We start from the raw sequence: 18,440 nt of genomic DNA on the forward strand, positions 1-18,440 counted from the left end.
TGTAATGGCTATCGGGCATTCTGCAGTGAGGATTGGTATATATAGCACCAGGCCGGGGATACACCTATGAACCTTCGGTCCGTCACTGCCAGGATCCCCCAAGAACACCAGGACGCTAAGCTGCCACTACTTACTCGTTTGATATAAGCAGAGTCCAATTCCAAGCCAAAATTGGGTCAGAAACCAACCCCAGGTAGCGGGAATTTGCATTGAGTATGTGTCAGTTTGATCGTAGAGCAAAAACAACAAAGCTAGTAAATTTGTGTTTACTCCAGAAAATATTGGCAGTGTTTACAAAAATACAAAAGATATTACAAAAAGAGACAAAATGAAATATGTACAAGCAGTTAGAAAATGAAAGGGATTCAAATATGAAACTTACTACTGTCAAAAGTATGACCTGTCGATAAAGGGGGGAGAGTGCCGAAACGAACGATTCAGCAGCACAGCATGGTGTTCAGCTGTCTCTCCAACTTTGAACTCCTCCCAAAATGTACGTTTCTGTTTTATGCTTTGCCTACAAACCTAGAGACTTCTCCCTTGCTGACCTCACTGGTGGGCTGTGTTCAAGAAGATACATCTTTTTTGTGAAGTTATCAAAACTACTATTTTACATATCTTTGGCGAGGAAGCTCACAGGGTGACTATTAGGGCATTATATTTTCCCCTGCGAATTTACAATTTTTTTGAGACCAAACATGGCATGTTACTGGGGGGCAGAAATTCATTTCCCAGGTTTCTGATGGCCCTAACAGCCACAGAATGCCACCAGGCGCAGCCCTACATGCCCAGATCCTGGAAATCCAATTTCTAGGATTACTGAGAGTTATTAAATTTGGCTTTACGTATTTTGGGATAGGAATAAAGAAATCTTAGAGGGACTAGTATTTGACAGAGGGGGATTGTAGCTGCAGGCAGGATTTTGGGTCTTTACAGAAACAAAAAAAAGAAAAAATGATTCATATTTTCGTGACAGACCCCCTGTATAAATGTCTGTATAACATTACCCTATGTTGAGCATATTGTGATCTATGTTTACAGTGGACCATATGGATGCCAGGTTTTATACTGGTTTTAAAGTTTTTTAAACTTTATTTGTCTTAAATAATTCATCATTTAAGGTGTTCACATCCTTATTGCATCCCTTCCCTTTTCTATATGCATATTATCATAGTGATGATCATTATGTACCTTATAAACAGGTGATGAGGTGTATGGGGTCAGTATATACTGTATACACAGGTGATGAGATGTATGGGGTCAGTATATACTGTATACACAGGTGATGAGATGTATGGGGTCAGTATATACTGTATACACAGGTGATGTATGGGGTCAGTATATACCTTATACACAGGTGATGGGATGTATGGGGTCAGTATATACCTTATACACAGGTGATGGGATGTATGGGGTCAGTATATGCCGTATACACAGATGATGTATGGGGTCAGTATATACCTTATACACAGGTGATGGGATCTGTGGGGTCAGTATATACCGTATACACAGGTGATGAGATGTATTGGGTCAGTATATACCTTATACACAGGTGATGGGATGTGTGGGGTCAGTATATACTGGATACACAGGTGATGGGATGTATGGGGTCAGTATATACCATATACACAGGTGATGGGATGTATGGGGTCAGTATATACCGTATACACAGGTGATGGGATGTATGGGGTCAGTATATACCGTATACACAGGTGATGGAATGTGTGGGGTCAGTATATACTGTATACACAGGTGATGGGATGTGTGAGGTCAGTATATACCGTATACACAGGTGATGGGATGTATGGGGTCAGTGTATACCGTATATACACAGGTGATGGGATGTATAGGGTCAGTATATACCGTATACACAGGTGATGGAATGTGTGGGGTCAGTATATACTGTATACACAGGTGGTGGGATGTGTGAGGTCAGTATATACCGTATACACAGGTGATGGGATGTATGGGGTCAGTGTATACCGTATATACACAGGTGATGGGATGTATGGGGTCAGTGTATACCGTATACACAGGTGATGGGATGTATGGGGTCAGTATATACCGTATGCACAGGTGATGGGATGTATGGGGTCAGTATATACTGTATACACAGGTGATGGGATGTATGGGGTCAGTATATACCGTATACACAGGTGATGGGATGTATGGGGTCAGTATATACCGTAAACACAGATGATGTATGGGGTCAGTATATACTGTATGCACAGGTGATGGGATGTATGGGGTCAGTATATACTGTATACACAGGTGATGGGATGTATGGGGTCAGTATATACCGTATACACAGGTGATGGGATGTATGGGGTCAGTATATACCGTAAACACAGGTGATGTATGGGGTCAGTATATACCTTATACACAGGTGATGGGATGTATGGGGTCAGTATATACCGTATACACAGGTGATGGGATGTGTGGGGTCAGTATATACTGTATACACAGGTGATGGGATGTGTGGGGTCAGTGTATACCGTATATACACAGGTGATGGGATGTATGGGGTCAGTATATACCGTATACACAGGTGATGGGATGTATGGGGTCAGTGTATACCGTATATACACAGGTGATGGGATGTATGGGGTCAGTATATACCGTATACACAGGTGATGTGATGTGTGGGGTCAGTATATACTGTATACACAGGTGATGTATGGGGTCAGTATATACCGTATACACAGGTGATGGGATGTATGGGGTCAGTGTATACCGTATACACAGGTGATGGGATGTATGGGGTCAGTATATACCATATACACAGGTGATGGGATGTATGGGGTCAGTATATACCGTATACACAGGTGATGGGATGTATGGGGTCAGTATATACTGTATACACAGGTGATGTGATGTATGGGGTCAGTATATACTGTATACACAGGTGATGGGATGTATGGGGTCAGTATATACCGTATACACAGGTGATGTGATGTGTGGGGTCAGTATATACTGTATACACAGGTGATCTATGGGGTCAGTATATACCGTATACACAGGTGATGTGATGTGTGGGGTCAGTATATACTGTATACACAGGTGATGTGATGTATGGGGTCAGTATATACTGTATACACAGGTGATGGGATGTATGGGGTCAGTATATACCGTATACACAGGTGATGGGATGTATGGGGTCAGTATATACTGTATACACAGGTGATGGGATGTGTGGGGTCAGTATATACCGTATACACAGGTGATGGGATGTATGGGGTCAGTATATACTGTATACACAGGTGATGTGATGTATGGGGTCAGTATATACTGTATACACAGGTGATGGGATGTATGGGGTCAGTATATACCGTATACACAGGTGATGTGATGTGTGGGGTCAGTATATACTGTATACACAGGTGATCTATGGGGTCAGTATATACCGTATACACAGGTGATGTGATGTGTGGGGTCAGTATATACCGTATACACAGGTGATGTATGGGGTCAGTATATACCGTATACACAGGTGATGGGATGTATGGGGTCAGTATATACCATATACACAGGTGATGGGATGTATGGGGTCAGTATATACCGTATACACAGGTGATGTGATGTATGGGGTCAGTATATACAGTATACACAGGTGATGGGATGTATGGGGTCAGTATATACCGTATACACAGGTGATATATGGGGTCAGTATATACCGTATACACAGGTGATGGGATGTATGGGGTCAGTATATACCGTATACACAGGTGATGTATGGGGTCAGTATATACCGTATACACAGGTGATGGGATGTATGGGGTCAGTGTATACTGTATACACAGGTGATGGGATGTATGGGGTCAGTATATACTGTATACACAGGTGATGTGATGTATGGGGTCAGTATATACTGTATACACAGGTGATGTGATGTGTGGGGTCAGTATATACAGTGTACACAGGTGATGGGATGTATGGGGTCAGTATATACTGTATACACAGGTGATGAGATGTATGGGGTCAATATATACTGTATACACAGGTGATGTGATGTATGGGGTCAATATATACTGTATACACAGGTGATGGGATGTATGGGGTCAGTATATACTGTATACACAGGTGATGTGATGTATGGGGTCAGTATATACTGTATACACAGGTGATGTGATGTGTGGGGTCAGTATATACCGTATACACAGGTGATGGGATGTATGGGGTCAGTATATACTGTATACACAGGTGATGAGATGTATGGGGTCAATATATACTGTATACACAGGTGATGTGATGTATGGGGTCAATATATACTGTATACACAGGTGATGGGATGTATGGGGTCAGTATATACCGTATACACAGGTGATGTGATGTGTGGGGTCAGTATATACTGTATACACAGGTGATCTATGGGGTCAGTATATACCGTATACACAGGTGATGTGATGTGTGGGGTCAGTATATACCGTATACACAGGTGATGTATGGGGTCAGTATATACCGTATACACAGGTGATGTGATGTATGGGGTCAGTATATACCGTATACACAGGTGATGGGATGTATGGGGTCAGTATATACCGTATACACAGGTGATGGGATGTATGGGGTCAGTATATACCGTATACACAGGTGATGGGATGTGTGGGGTCAGTATATACTGTATACACAGGTGATGTATGGGGTCAGTATATACCGTATACACAGGTGATGTGATGTATGGGGTCATTATATACCGTATACACAGGTGATGGGATGTATGGGGTCAGTATATACCGTATACACAGCTGATGGGATGTATGGGGTCAGTATATACCGTATACACAGGTGATGGGATGTATGGGGTCAGTATATACCGTATACACAGCTGATGGGATGTATGGGGTCAGTATATACCGTATACACAGGTGATGTATGGGGTCAGTGTATACCGTATACACAGGTGATGGGATGTATGGGGTCAGTATATACCGTATTCACAGGTGATGTGTGGGGTCGGTATATACCGTATACACAGGTGATGTGATGTGTGGGGTCGGTATATACCGTATACACAGGTGATGGGATGTGTGGGGTCAGTATATACTGTTTACATAGGTGATGGGATGTGTGGGGTAAGTATATACCGTATACACAGGTGATGTGATGTATGGGGTCAGTATATACCGTATACACAGGTGATGGGATGTATGGGGTCAGTATATACCGTATACACAGGTGATGGGATGTTTGGGGTCAGTATATACCGTATACACAGGTGATGTATGGGGTCAGTATATACCGTATACACAGGTGATGGGATGTTTGGGGTCAGTATATACCGTATACACAGGTGATGTATGGGGTCAGTATATACCGTATACACAGGTGATGGGATGTATGGGGTCAGTATATACTGTATACACAGGTGATGGGATGTGTGGGGTCAGTATATACTGTATACACAGGTGATGGGATGTGTGGGGTCAGTATATACTGTATACACAGGTGATGAGATGTGTGGGGTCAGTATATACCGTATACACAGGTGATGGGATCTGTGGGGTCAGTATATACCGTATACACAGGTGATGGGATCTGTGGGGTCAGTATATACCGTATACACAGGTGATGGGATGTATGGGGTCAGTATATACCGTATACACAGGTGATGGGATGTATGGGGTCAGTATATACTGTATACACAGGTGATGGAATGTATGGGGTCAGTATATACCGTATACACAGGTGATGTATGGGGTCAGTATATACCGTATACACAGGTGATGGGATGTATGGGGTCAGTATATACCGTATACACAGGTGATGGGATCTGTGGGGTCAGTATATACTGTATACACAGGTGATGGGATCTGTGGGGTCAGTATATGCCGTATACACAGGTGATGTATGGGGTCAGTATATACCGTATACACAGGTGATGTGATGTATGGGGTCAGTATATACTGTTTACACAGGTGATGGGATGTATGGGGTCAGTATATACCGTATACACAGGTGATGGGATGTGTGGGGTCAGTATATGCCGTATACACAGGTGATGGGATGTATGGGGTCAGTTTATACCGTATACACAGGTGATGGGATGTATGGGGTCAGTATATACCGTATACACAGATGATGTATGGGGTCAGTATATACCATATACACAGGTGATGGGATGTATGGGGTCAGTATATACCATATACACAGGTGAAGTGATGTATGGGGTTAGTATATACTGTATACACAGGTGATGGGATGTATGGGGTCAGTATATACCGTATACACAGGTGATGGGATGTATGGGGTTAGTATATACTGTATACACAGGTGATGGGATGTATGGGGTCAGTATATACCGTATACACAGGTGATGGGATGTATGGGGTCAGTATATACCGTATACACAGATGATGTATGGGGTCAGTATATACCTTATACACAGGTGATGTATGGGGTCAGTATATACCTTATACACAGGTGATGGGATGTATGGGGTCAGTATATACCGTATACACAGGTGATTGGATGTGTGGGGTCAGTATATACTGTATACACAGGTGATGGGATGTGTGGGGTCGGTATATACCGTATACACAGGTGATGTGATGTGTGGGGTCAGTATATACTGTATACACAGGTGATGGGATGTGTGGGGTCGGTATATACCGTATACACAGGTGATGTGATGTATGGGGTCAGTGTATACCGTATATACACAGGTGATGGGATGTATGGGGTCAGTATATACCGTATACACAGGTGATGGGATGTGTGGGGTCAGTGTATACCGTATATACACAGGTGATGGGATGTATGGGGTCAGTATATACCGTATACACAGGTGATGGGATGTATGGGGTCAGTGTATACCGTATATACACAGGTGATGGGATGTATGGGGTCAGTATATACCGTATACACAGGTGATGTGATGTGTGGGGTCAGTATATACTGTATACACAGGTGATGTATGGGGTCAGTATATACCGTATACACAGGTGATGGGATGTATGGGGTCAGTGTACACCGTATACACAGGTGATGGGATGTATGGGGTCAGTATATACCATATACACAGGTGATGGGATGTATGGGGTCAGTATATACCGTATACACAGGTTATGGGATGTATGGGGTCAGTATATACTGTATACACAGGTGATGTGATGTATGGGGTCAGTATATACTGTATACACAGGTGATGTGATGTGTGGGGTCAGTATATACCGTATACACAGGTGATGGGATGTATGGGGTCAGTATATACTGTATACACAGGTGATGTGATGTATGGGGTCAGTATATACTGTATACACAGGTGATGTGATGTATGGGGTCAGTATATACTGTATACACAGGTGATGTGATGTGTGGGGTCAGTATATACTGTATACACAGGTGATGAGATGTGTGGGGTCAGTATATACTGTATACACAGGTGATGAGATGTATGGGGTCAATATATACTGTATACACAGGTGATGTGATGTATGGGGTCAGTATATACCGTATACACAGGTGATGGGATGTATGGGGTCAATATATACTGTATGCACAGGTGATGTGATGTGTGGGCTCAGTATATACTGTATACACAGGTGATCTATGGGGTCAGTATATACCGTATACACAGGTGATGTGATGTGTGGGGTCAGTATATACCGTATACACAGGTGATGTATGGGGTCAGTATATACCGTATACACAGGTGATGGGATGTATGGGGTCAGTATATACCGTATACACAGGTGATGGTATGTATGGGGTCAGTATATACCGTATACACAGGTGATGTGATGTATTGGGTCAGTATATACCGTATACACAGGTGATGGGATGTATGGGGTCAGTATATACCGTATACACAGATGATGGGATGTATGGGGTCAGTATATACCGTATACACAGGTGATGGGATGTATGGGGTCAGTATATACCGTATACACAGGTGATGGGATGTATGGGGTCAGTATATACCTTATACACAGGTGATGGGATGTGTGGGGTCAGTATATACTGTATACACAGGTGATGTATGGGGTCAGTATATACCGTATACACAGGTGATGTGATGTATGGGGTCAGTATATACCATATACACAGGTGATGGGATGTATGGGGTCAGTATATACCGTATACACAGGTGATGGGATGTATGGGGTCCGTATATACCGTATACACAGGTGATGTATGGGGTCAGTATATACCGTATACACAGGTGATGGGATGTATGGGGTCAGTGTATACCGTATACACAGGTGATGGGATGTATGGGGTCAGTATATACTGTATACACAGGTGATGTGATGTATGGGGTCAGTATATACTGTATACACATGTGATGTGATGTGTGGGGTCAGTATATACCGTATACACAGGTGATGGGATGTATGGGGTCAGTATATACTGTATACACAGGTGATGTGATGTATGGGGTCAGTATATACTGTATACACAGGTGATGAGATGTGTGGGGTCAGTATATACTGTATACACAGGTGATGAGATGTATGGGGTCAATATATACTGTATACACAGGTGATGTGATGTATGGGGTCAGTATATACCGTATACACAGGTGATGTATGGGGTCAGTATATACCGTATACACAGGTGATGGGATGTATGGGGTCAATATATACTGTATACACAGGTGATGGGATGTATGGGGTCAGTATATACCGTATACACAGGTGATGTGATGTGTGGGGTCAGTATATACTGTATACACAGGTGATCTATGGGGTCAGTATATACCGTATACACAGGTGATGTGATGTATGGGGTCAGTATATACCGTATACACAGGTGATGGGATGTATGGGGTCAGTATATACCGTATACACAGGTGATGGGATGTATGGGGTCAGTATATACCGTATACACAGGTGATGTATGGGGTCAGTATATACTGTATACACAGGTGATGGGATGTATGGGGTCAATATATACTGTATACACAGGTGATGGGATGTATGGGGTCAGTATATACCGTATACACAGGTGATGTGATGTGTGGGGTCAGTATATACTGTATACACAGGTGATCTATGGGGTCAGTATATACCGTATACACAGGTGATGTGATGTTTGGGGTCAGTATATACCGTATACACAGGTGATGGGATGTATGGGGTCAGTATATACCGTATACACAGGTGATGGGATGTATGGGGTCAGTATATACCGTATACACAGGTGATGTATGGGGTCAGTATATACCGTATACACAGGTGATGGGATGTATGGGGTCAGTATATACCGTATACACAGGTGATGGGATGTATGGGGTCAGTATATACCGTATACACAGGTGATGGGATGTATGGGGTCAGTATATACCGTATACACAGGTGATGGGATGTATGGGGTCAGTATATACCGTATACACAGGTGATGTATGGGGTCAGTATATACCGTATACACAGGTGATGGGATGTATGGGGTCAGTGTATACCGTATACACAGGTGATGGGATGTATGGGGTCAGTATATACCGTATTCACAGGTGATGTGATGTGTGGGGTCGGTATATACCGTATACACAGGTGATGTGATGTGATGTGTGGGGTCGGTATATACCGTATACACAGGTGATGGGATGTGTGGGGTCAGTATATACCGTATACACAGGTGATGGGATGTATGGGGTCAGTATATACTGTATACACAGGTGATGTGATGTATGGGGTCAGTATATACTGTATACACAGGTGATGTGATGTGTGGGGTCAGTATATACTGTATACACAGGTGATGTGATGTATGGGGTCAGTATATACTGTATACACAGGTGATGTGATGTGTGGGGTCAGTATATACTGTATACACAGGTGATCTATGGGGTCAGTATATACCGTATACACAGGTGATGTGATGTGTGGGGTCAGTATATACCGTATACACAGGTGATGGGATGTATGGGGTCAGTATATACCGTATACACAGGTGATGGGATGTATGGGGTCAGTATATACCGTATACACAGGTGATGTGATGTATTGGGTCAGTATATACCGTATACACAGGTGATGGGATGTATGGGGTCAGTATATACCGTATACACAGGTGATGGGATGTATGGGGTCAGTATATACCGTATACACAGGTGATGTGATGTATGGGGTCAGTATATACCATATACACAGGTGATGGGATGTATGGGGTCAGTATATACCGTATACACAGGTGATGGGATGTATGGGGTCCGTATATACCGTATACACAGGTGATGTATGGGGTCAGTATATACCGTATACACAGGTGATGGGATGTATGGGGTCAGTGTATACCGTATACACAGGTGATGGGATGTATGGGGTCAGTATATACTGTATACACAGGTGATGTGATGTATGGGGTCAGTATATACTGTATACACAGGTGATGTGGTGTGTGGGGTCAGTATATACTGTATACACAGGTGATGAGATGTGTGGGGTCAGTATATACTGTATACACAGGTGATGAGATGTATGGGGTCAATATATACTGTATACACAGGTGATGTGATGTATGGGGTCAGAATATACCGTATACACAGGTGATGGGATGTATGGGGTCAATATATACTGTATACACAGGTGATGGGATGTATGGGGTCAGTATATACCGTATACACAGTTGATGTGATGTGTGGGGTCAGTATATACTGTATACACAGGTGATCTATGGGGTCAGTATATACCGTATACACAGGTGATGTGATGTGTGGGGTCAGTATATACCGTATACATAGGTGATGTATGGGGTCAGTATATACTGTATACACAGGTGATGTGATGTATGGGGTCAGTATATACCGTTTACACAGGTGATGGGATGTATGGGGTCAGTATATACCGTATACACAGGTGATGGGATGTATGGGGTCAGTATATACCGTATACACAGGTGATGTATGGGGTCAGTATATACCGTATACACAGGTGATGGGATGTATGGGGTCAGTATATACCGTATACACAGGTGATGGGATGTATGGGGTCAGTATATACCGTATACACAGGTGATGTGATGTATTGGGTCAGTATATACCGTATACACAGGTGATGGGATGTATGGGGTCAGTATATACTGTATACACAGGTGATGGGATGTATGGGGTCAGTATATACTGTATACACAGGTGATGTGATGTATGGGGTCAGTATATACTGTATACACAGGTGATGTGATGTGTGGGGTCAGTATATACTGTATAAACAGGTGATGAGATGTATGGGGTCAATATATACTGTATACACAGGTGATGTGATGTATGGGGTCAGTATATACCGTATACACAGGTGATGGGATGTATGGGGTCAGTGTATACCGTATACACAGGTGATGTGATGTATGGGGTCAGTATATACCGTATTCACAGGTGATGGGATGTATGGGGTCAATATATACTGTATACACAGGTGATGGGATGTATGGGGTCAGTATATACCGTATACACAGGTGATGTGATGTGTGGGGTCAGTATATACTGTATACACAGGTGATCTATGGGGTCAGTATATACCGTATACACAGGTGATGTGATGTGTGGGGTCAGTTTATACCGTATACACAGGTGATGGGATGTATGGGGTCAGTATATACCGTATACACAGGTGATGGGATGTATGGGGTCAGTATATACCGTATACACAGGTGATGTGATGTATTGGGTCAGTATATACCGTATACACAGGTGATGGGATGTATGGGGTCAGTATATACCGTATACACAGGTGATGGGATGTATGGGGTCAGTATATACCGTATACACAGGTGATGTGATGTATGGGGTCAGTATATACCATATACACAGGTGATGGGATGTATGGGGTCAGTATATACCGTATACACAGGTGATGGGATGTATGGGGTCCGTATATACCGTATACACAGGTGATGTATGGGGTCAGTATATACCGTATACACAGGTGATGGGATGTATGGGGTCAGTGTATACCGTATACACAGGTGATGGGATGTATGGGGTCAGTATATACTGTATACACAGGTGATGTGATGTATGGGGTCAGTATATACTGTATACACAGGTGATGTGATGTGTGGGGTCAGTATATACTGTATACACAGGTGATGAGATGTGTGGGGTCAGTATATACTGTATACACAGGTGATGAGATGTATGGGGTCAATATATACTGTATACACAGGTGATGTGATGTATGGGGTCAGAATATACCGTATACACAGGTGATGGGATGTATGGGGTCAATATATACTGTATACACAGGTGATGGGATGTATGGGGTCAGTATATACCGTATACACAGTTGATGTGATGTGTGGGGTCAGTATATACTGTATACACAGGTGATCTATGGGGTCAGTATATACCGTATACACAGGTGATGTGATGTGTGGGGTCAGTATATACCGTATACATAGGTGATGTATGGGGTCAGTATATACCGTATACACAGGTGATGTGATGTATGGGGTCAGTATATACCGTATACACAGGTGATGGGATGTATGGGGTCAGTATATACCGTATACACAGGTGATGGGATGTATGGGGTCAGTATATACCGTATACACAGGTGATGTATGGGGTCAGTATATACCGTATACACAGGTGATGGGATGTATGGGGTCAGTATATACTGTATACATAGGTGATGGGATGTGTGGGGTAATTATACATAGGTGATGGGATGTGTGGGGTAAGTATATACCGTATACACAGGTGATGGGATGTGTGGGGTCAGTATATACCGTATACACAGGTGATGTGATGTATGGGGTCAGTATATACCGTATACACAGGTGATGGGATGTATGGGGTCAGTATATACCGTATACACAGGTGATGGGATGTTTGGGGTCAGTATATACCGTATACACAGGTGATGTATGGGGTCAGTATATACCGTATACACAGGTGATGGGATGTTTGGGGTCAGTATATACCGTATACACAGGTGATGTATGGGGTCAGTATATACCGTATACACAGGTGATGGGATGTATGGGGTCAGTATATACTGTATACACAGGTGATGGGATGTGTGGGGTCTGTATATACCGTATACACAGGTGATGGGATGTGTGGGGTCAGTATATACCGTATACACAGGTGATGGGATCTGTGGGGTCAGTATATACCGTATACACAGGTGATGGGATGTATGGGGTCAGTATATACTGTATACACAGGTGATGGGATGTGTGGGGTCAGTATATACCGTATACACAGGTGATGGGATCTGTGGGGTCAGTATATACCGTATACACAGGTGATGGGATCTGTGGGGTCAGTATATACCGTATACACAGGTGATGGGATATATGAGGTCAGTATGTACCGTATACACAGGTGATGGGATGTAGGGGTCAGTATATACCGTATACACAGGTGATGAGATGTATGGGGTCAGTATATACTGTATACACAGGTGATGGGATGTATGGGGTCAGTATATACCGTATACACAGGTGATGGGATGTATGGGGTCAGTGTATACCGTATACACAGGTGATGTGATGTGTGGGGTCAGTATATACCGTATACACAGGTGATGGGATCTGTGGGGTCAGTATATACCGTATACACAGGTGATGGGATGTGTGGGGTCAGTATATACTGTATACACAGGTGATGGGATGTATGGGGTCAGTATATACCGTATACACAGGTGATGGGATGTGTGGGGTCAGTATATGCCGTATACACAGGTGATGTATGGGGTCAGTATATACCGTATACACAGGTGATGGGATGTGTGGGGTCAGTATATGCCGTATACACAGGTGATGTATGGGGTCAGTATATACCGTATACACAGGTGATGTGATGTATGGGGTCAGTATATACTGTATACACAGGTGATGGGATGTATGGGGTCAGTATATACTGTATACACAGGTGATGTGATGTATGGGGTCAGTATATACCGTATACACAGGTGATGGGATGTATGGGGTCAGTATATACCGTATACACAGGTGATGGGATGTATGGGGTCAGTATATACCGTATACACAGGTGATGGGATGTATGGGGTCAGTGTATACCGTATACATAGGTGATGGGATGTATGGGGTCAGTATGGGGTCAGTATATACTGTATACACAGGTGATGGGATGTATGGGGTCAGTATATACCGTATATACAGGTGATGTGTGAGGTCAGTATATACCGTATACACAGGTGATGTGATGTATGGGGTCGGTATATACCGTATACACAGGTGATGGGATCTGTGGGGTCAGTATATACCGTATACACAGGTGATGTATGGGGTCAGTATATACCGTATACACAGGTGATGTGTGAGTTCAGTATATACCGTATACACAGGTGATGTGATGTATGGGGTCGGTATATACCGTATACACAGGTGATGGGATCTGTGGGGTCAGTATATACCGTATACACAGGTGATGTATGGGGTCAGTATATACTGTATGCACAGGTGATGTGATGTATGGGGTCAGTATATACCGTCTACACAGGTGATGTATGGGGTCAGTATATACCGTATACACAGGTGATGTGTGAGGTCAGTATATACCGTATACACAGGTGATGTGATGTATGGGGTCGGTATATACCGTATACACAGGTGATGTGATGTATGGGGTCGGTATATACCGTATACACAGGTGATGTATGGGGTCAGTATATACCGTATACACAGGTGATGGGATGTGTGGGTCAGTATATACCGTATACACAGGTGATGTTGTCGGGGTCGTAACGACAATAAACCCTCATTCACCAGTCATTCCAAATTAAAATGTGAGCGCAGAACATCTGGTACCGATTAAAAATGAGTCAGACACGCAGCTGATTCATTCTTAGCTGATGTTCCTGCATCCACACATGTCAGACGCGGTACTGCAACTAACTTTATTCTAGAATACACAATACTAAAAGGAATGCAATAGGCGGGGTTTAAACAGTATACGTCTAGTGTTCAATCTCTTTCTGATTTGTCCGGACGTCTTCTGGTGGATTCCTCCTCTTCTTTACATTCCCGAGTTTCGATTCAGAAGAAATGAAACTTAACCCTTCGGACACTAAACTAATCTTTCAATTACTTACAAGTTTTCCTCTAAGACTAGGCACAGGTCTATTTCACTTTCAAATTTCCAGATTATAATATTTCTTTGTACTTCAAAACAATATTGTCGCTTTAAGCAAAACACAAATCTACCAGCGCGTACTCTACACCAAGAACATACAGAGAGACTGAAGAGCGCAGCCACATGCGTGCACCCTCCTTTTCAGGGACGCAGAGATAAGAAGAATCACAGCATTCCTCAGCGAGTCAGCACAGAAGGGAGAAAACAATAGCCCAGCTCTTTGCCCCCCTTTCTCCGGCACGCAGCACAGATAAGGAGAAAAGAGAAGAAATCTCAAACCAGTCGCGCAGTGGTCCGCTCCCTCCTCCCATCTCCTACACAGCACTGATAAGAGCTCCGTATCTTCTACACAGTAACAAATTGCAGCAGTTTTCAGACTTAATTTCTACAAAACTTTCCTATGATCCTCCGTGGTCTGGGCGGAGCCCCAAGGACGGCCCGCCCCACACACACAGCAGGTTTCCACCCAGGTTGGATTCTACACGCCACAAACAGGACACACCCATGCTTCCAGAGACCTCGTCCCGCCGCCATTATAGGGCGGTGGCTGGGACTGCGTTTTCATCATCAGTGGCGCGGCGGCCATTTTACAATCTGTGAGATTACAGTTCAAAGACATTTTATAACCAAACACGGGTTCTGCATTCTCTGATCCTCCCTCTCCATCAACCTCTTTCCATCCTTCATTCTTCAAGCCTCACGCAACTCGCAGATGAGCTTGCGCTTGTTCTAACAATCCTTTATCTTTCAACATGCCCCTTTTATTTTCTATGAGATTGTGCCACATAGACGGCTGCAATCTCCCTGACGAGGGCAATCCGACATGTTTGTACAACCTCTCAACATTCTTGACTGCCTTCTTGCCCTCCCGTGACTCTACTATTGTCTTGACTTCCACGGCATCCTCATCTAACTTGTGGGGCACAGACTTCTTTTGCTTTAAGATACGCAGCTTGGCTCCCAGAATACTATGGCCTTCTGCAGTAGACCACTGGCAGCGATATCAACACTGTGTTCTATCTATAGTACGGAGCCTCACGTTCGACGTACTAGGAAAAGAGCCTCACGCTCAATGTTTCCTGTCTGTCCCTAACCTGAACAACAGTGATTAACAGACTATCCTGCCACGATATTCCAAACCGTTGGGAGGCGGTCTCCTAGTGAGAGCCCTCCACAAAAATTCTGGTGGTCCCGTACGGAGCGTCTTAATTACCTGTTTCTGGTGGTCCCGTTTCGGGACGTCTTAATTACCTATTTCTGGTGGTCCCGTACGGGGCGTCTTAATTACCTATTTGTACTCAAAATTCTGGTGGTCCCCCACTTGGGACGTCTTAATTACCTGTTAGTACAATATCACAGAGGCTGCGTCTCCTATCCCTTTCTCTCAGCCGCCCCACAATCTACAACTTGTTCAATTTATCACTCCACTTCACTACTAGACAATAGTCATGGGTAGGGTGGTTGAACGGAGTACAATGACCGGTGGAGGAGGTGTGGTGTGTACACGAGGACGCGCAGGATGCGACGTCTCTCAGTTGCTGGTTCAGAGCGTGGCACAGGATCGCATTCGATCTCACCACTCGACCGGTCACTCCCCAGACCCAAGGAGACCACAGACAAACCAATAACGGCTGAGACACTAGCAAGTGTGACACATACAGTGTATATGATCGCCACTTACCGTGTTCAGAGGGTGATCAGTCCTCGAGGTCAGCCACTACGGGTATCATCCACAGACATCCAGGCATGGGTCCAGGGGGTCTCGGATCGCTGGCCACGCCCCCCGTTGGGCTCCAAATTGTCGGGGTCGTAACGACAATATACCCTCATTCACCAGTCATTCCAAATTATAGTGTGTGCAGGGCATCTGGTACCGAGTAAAAATGATTCAGGCACGCAGCTGATTCAATTTTAGCTGATGTCCGTGCGTCCACTTATGTCAACAGCGGTACAGCAACTACGTTTATTTCCAAAAATACAGTACTATTGTTCTACAAAAAGGAATGCAATAGGCGGGGTTTAAGCAGTATATGTCTAATATTCAGTCCTTTCTGATTTGTCTTGATGTGTCCTTGCGAATGCTCCGTTCCTCGCATTCCAGAAGTTTCAATTTCAGAAGAAACGATACTTTTTCCTTCAGAGACGAAAACTAGGGTAAAGGTGAATATTGGTAGCCATCTTAAATAATTATATCTGCAAGCATAGGAAAAACTTATTGTTTCACAGTATAAAAGTATAGCAGTACAAAAAGAGTATAAAGATATATATATTTTCACCTTGACAATGTATGGGGTCGGTATATACCGTATACACAGGTGATGGGATGTATGGGGTCGGTATATACTGTATACACAGGTGATGGGATGTATGGGGTCAGTATATACCGTATACACAGGTGATGGGATGTATGGGGTCAGTATATACCGTATTCACAGGTGATGTGATGTGTGGGGTCGGTATATACCGTATACACAGGTGATGGGATGTGTGGGGTCAGTATATACTGTATACATAGGTGATGGGATGTGTGGGGTAAGTATAGACGGTATACACAGGTGATGGGATGTATGGGGTCAGTATATACTGTATACACAGGTGATGTATGGGGTCGGTATATACTGTATACACAGGTGATGTATGGGGTCGGTATATACTGTATGCACAGGTGATGGGATGTATGGGGTCGGTATATACCGTATACACAGGTGATGGGATGTATGGGGTCGGTATATACCGTATACACAGGTGATGTGATGTATGGGGTCAGTATATACCGTATACACAGGTGATGGGATGTGTGGGTCAGTATATACCGTATACACAGGTGATGGGATGTATGGGGTCGGTATATACCGTATACACAGGTGATGTGATGTATGGGGTCAGTATATACCGTATACACAGGTGATGGGATGTGTGGGTCAGTATATACCGTATACACAGGTGATGGGATGTATGGGGTCGGTATATATCGTATACACAGGTGATGGGATGTATGGGGTCAGTATATACTGTATACACAGGTGATGGGATGTATGGGGTCAGTATATACCGTATACACAGGTGATGGGATGTATGGGGTCAGTATATACTGTATACACAGGTGATGGGATGTATGGGGTCAGTATATACCGTATACACAGGTGATGTATGGGGTCAGTATATACCGTATACACAGGTGATGTGATGCGATGTGTGGGGTCAGTATATACCGTATACACAGGTGATGGGATGTATGGGGTCGGTATATATCGTATACACAGGTGATGGGATGTATGGGGTCGGTATATATCGTATACACAGGTGATGGGATGTATGGGGTCAGTAAATACCGTATACACAGGTGATGGGATGTATGGGGTCAGTATATACCGTATACACAGGTGATGTGATGTGTGGG

At 43.8% G+C, this 18,440-nt stretch overlaps 1 protein-coding gene across 5 annotated transcripts in view; it reads left to right on the forward strand.

Moving 5' to 3' along the window:
* The window catches only part of M1AP (meiosis 1 associated protein), a 209,066-nt gene that overhangs the window by 103,731 nt on the left and 86,895 nt on the right, over positions 1-18,440 (forward strand). The gene's annotated exons all lie outside the window — the stretch shown is intronic.

The sequence above is a fragment of the Ranitomeya variabilis genome, chromosome 1 (genome assembly GCF_051348905.1).
Source record: "Ranitomeya variabilis isolate aRanVar5 chromosome 1, aRanVar5.hap1, whole genome shotgun sequence".
In the NCBI taxonomy this organism is placed as follows: domain Eukaryota; kingdom Metazoa; phylum Chordata; class Amphibia; order Anura; family Dendrobatidae; genus Ranitomeya; species Ranitomeya variabilis.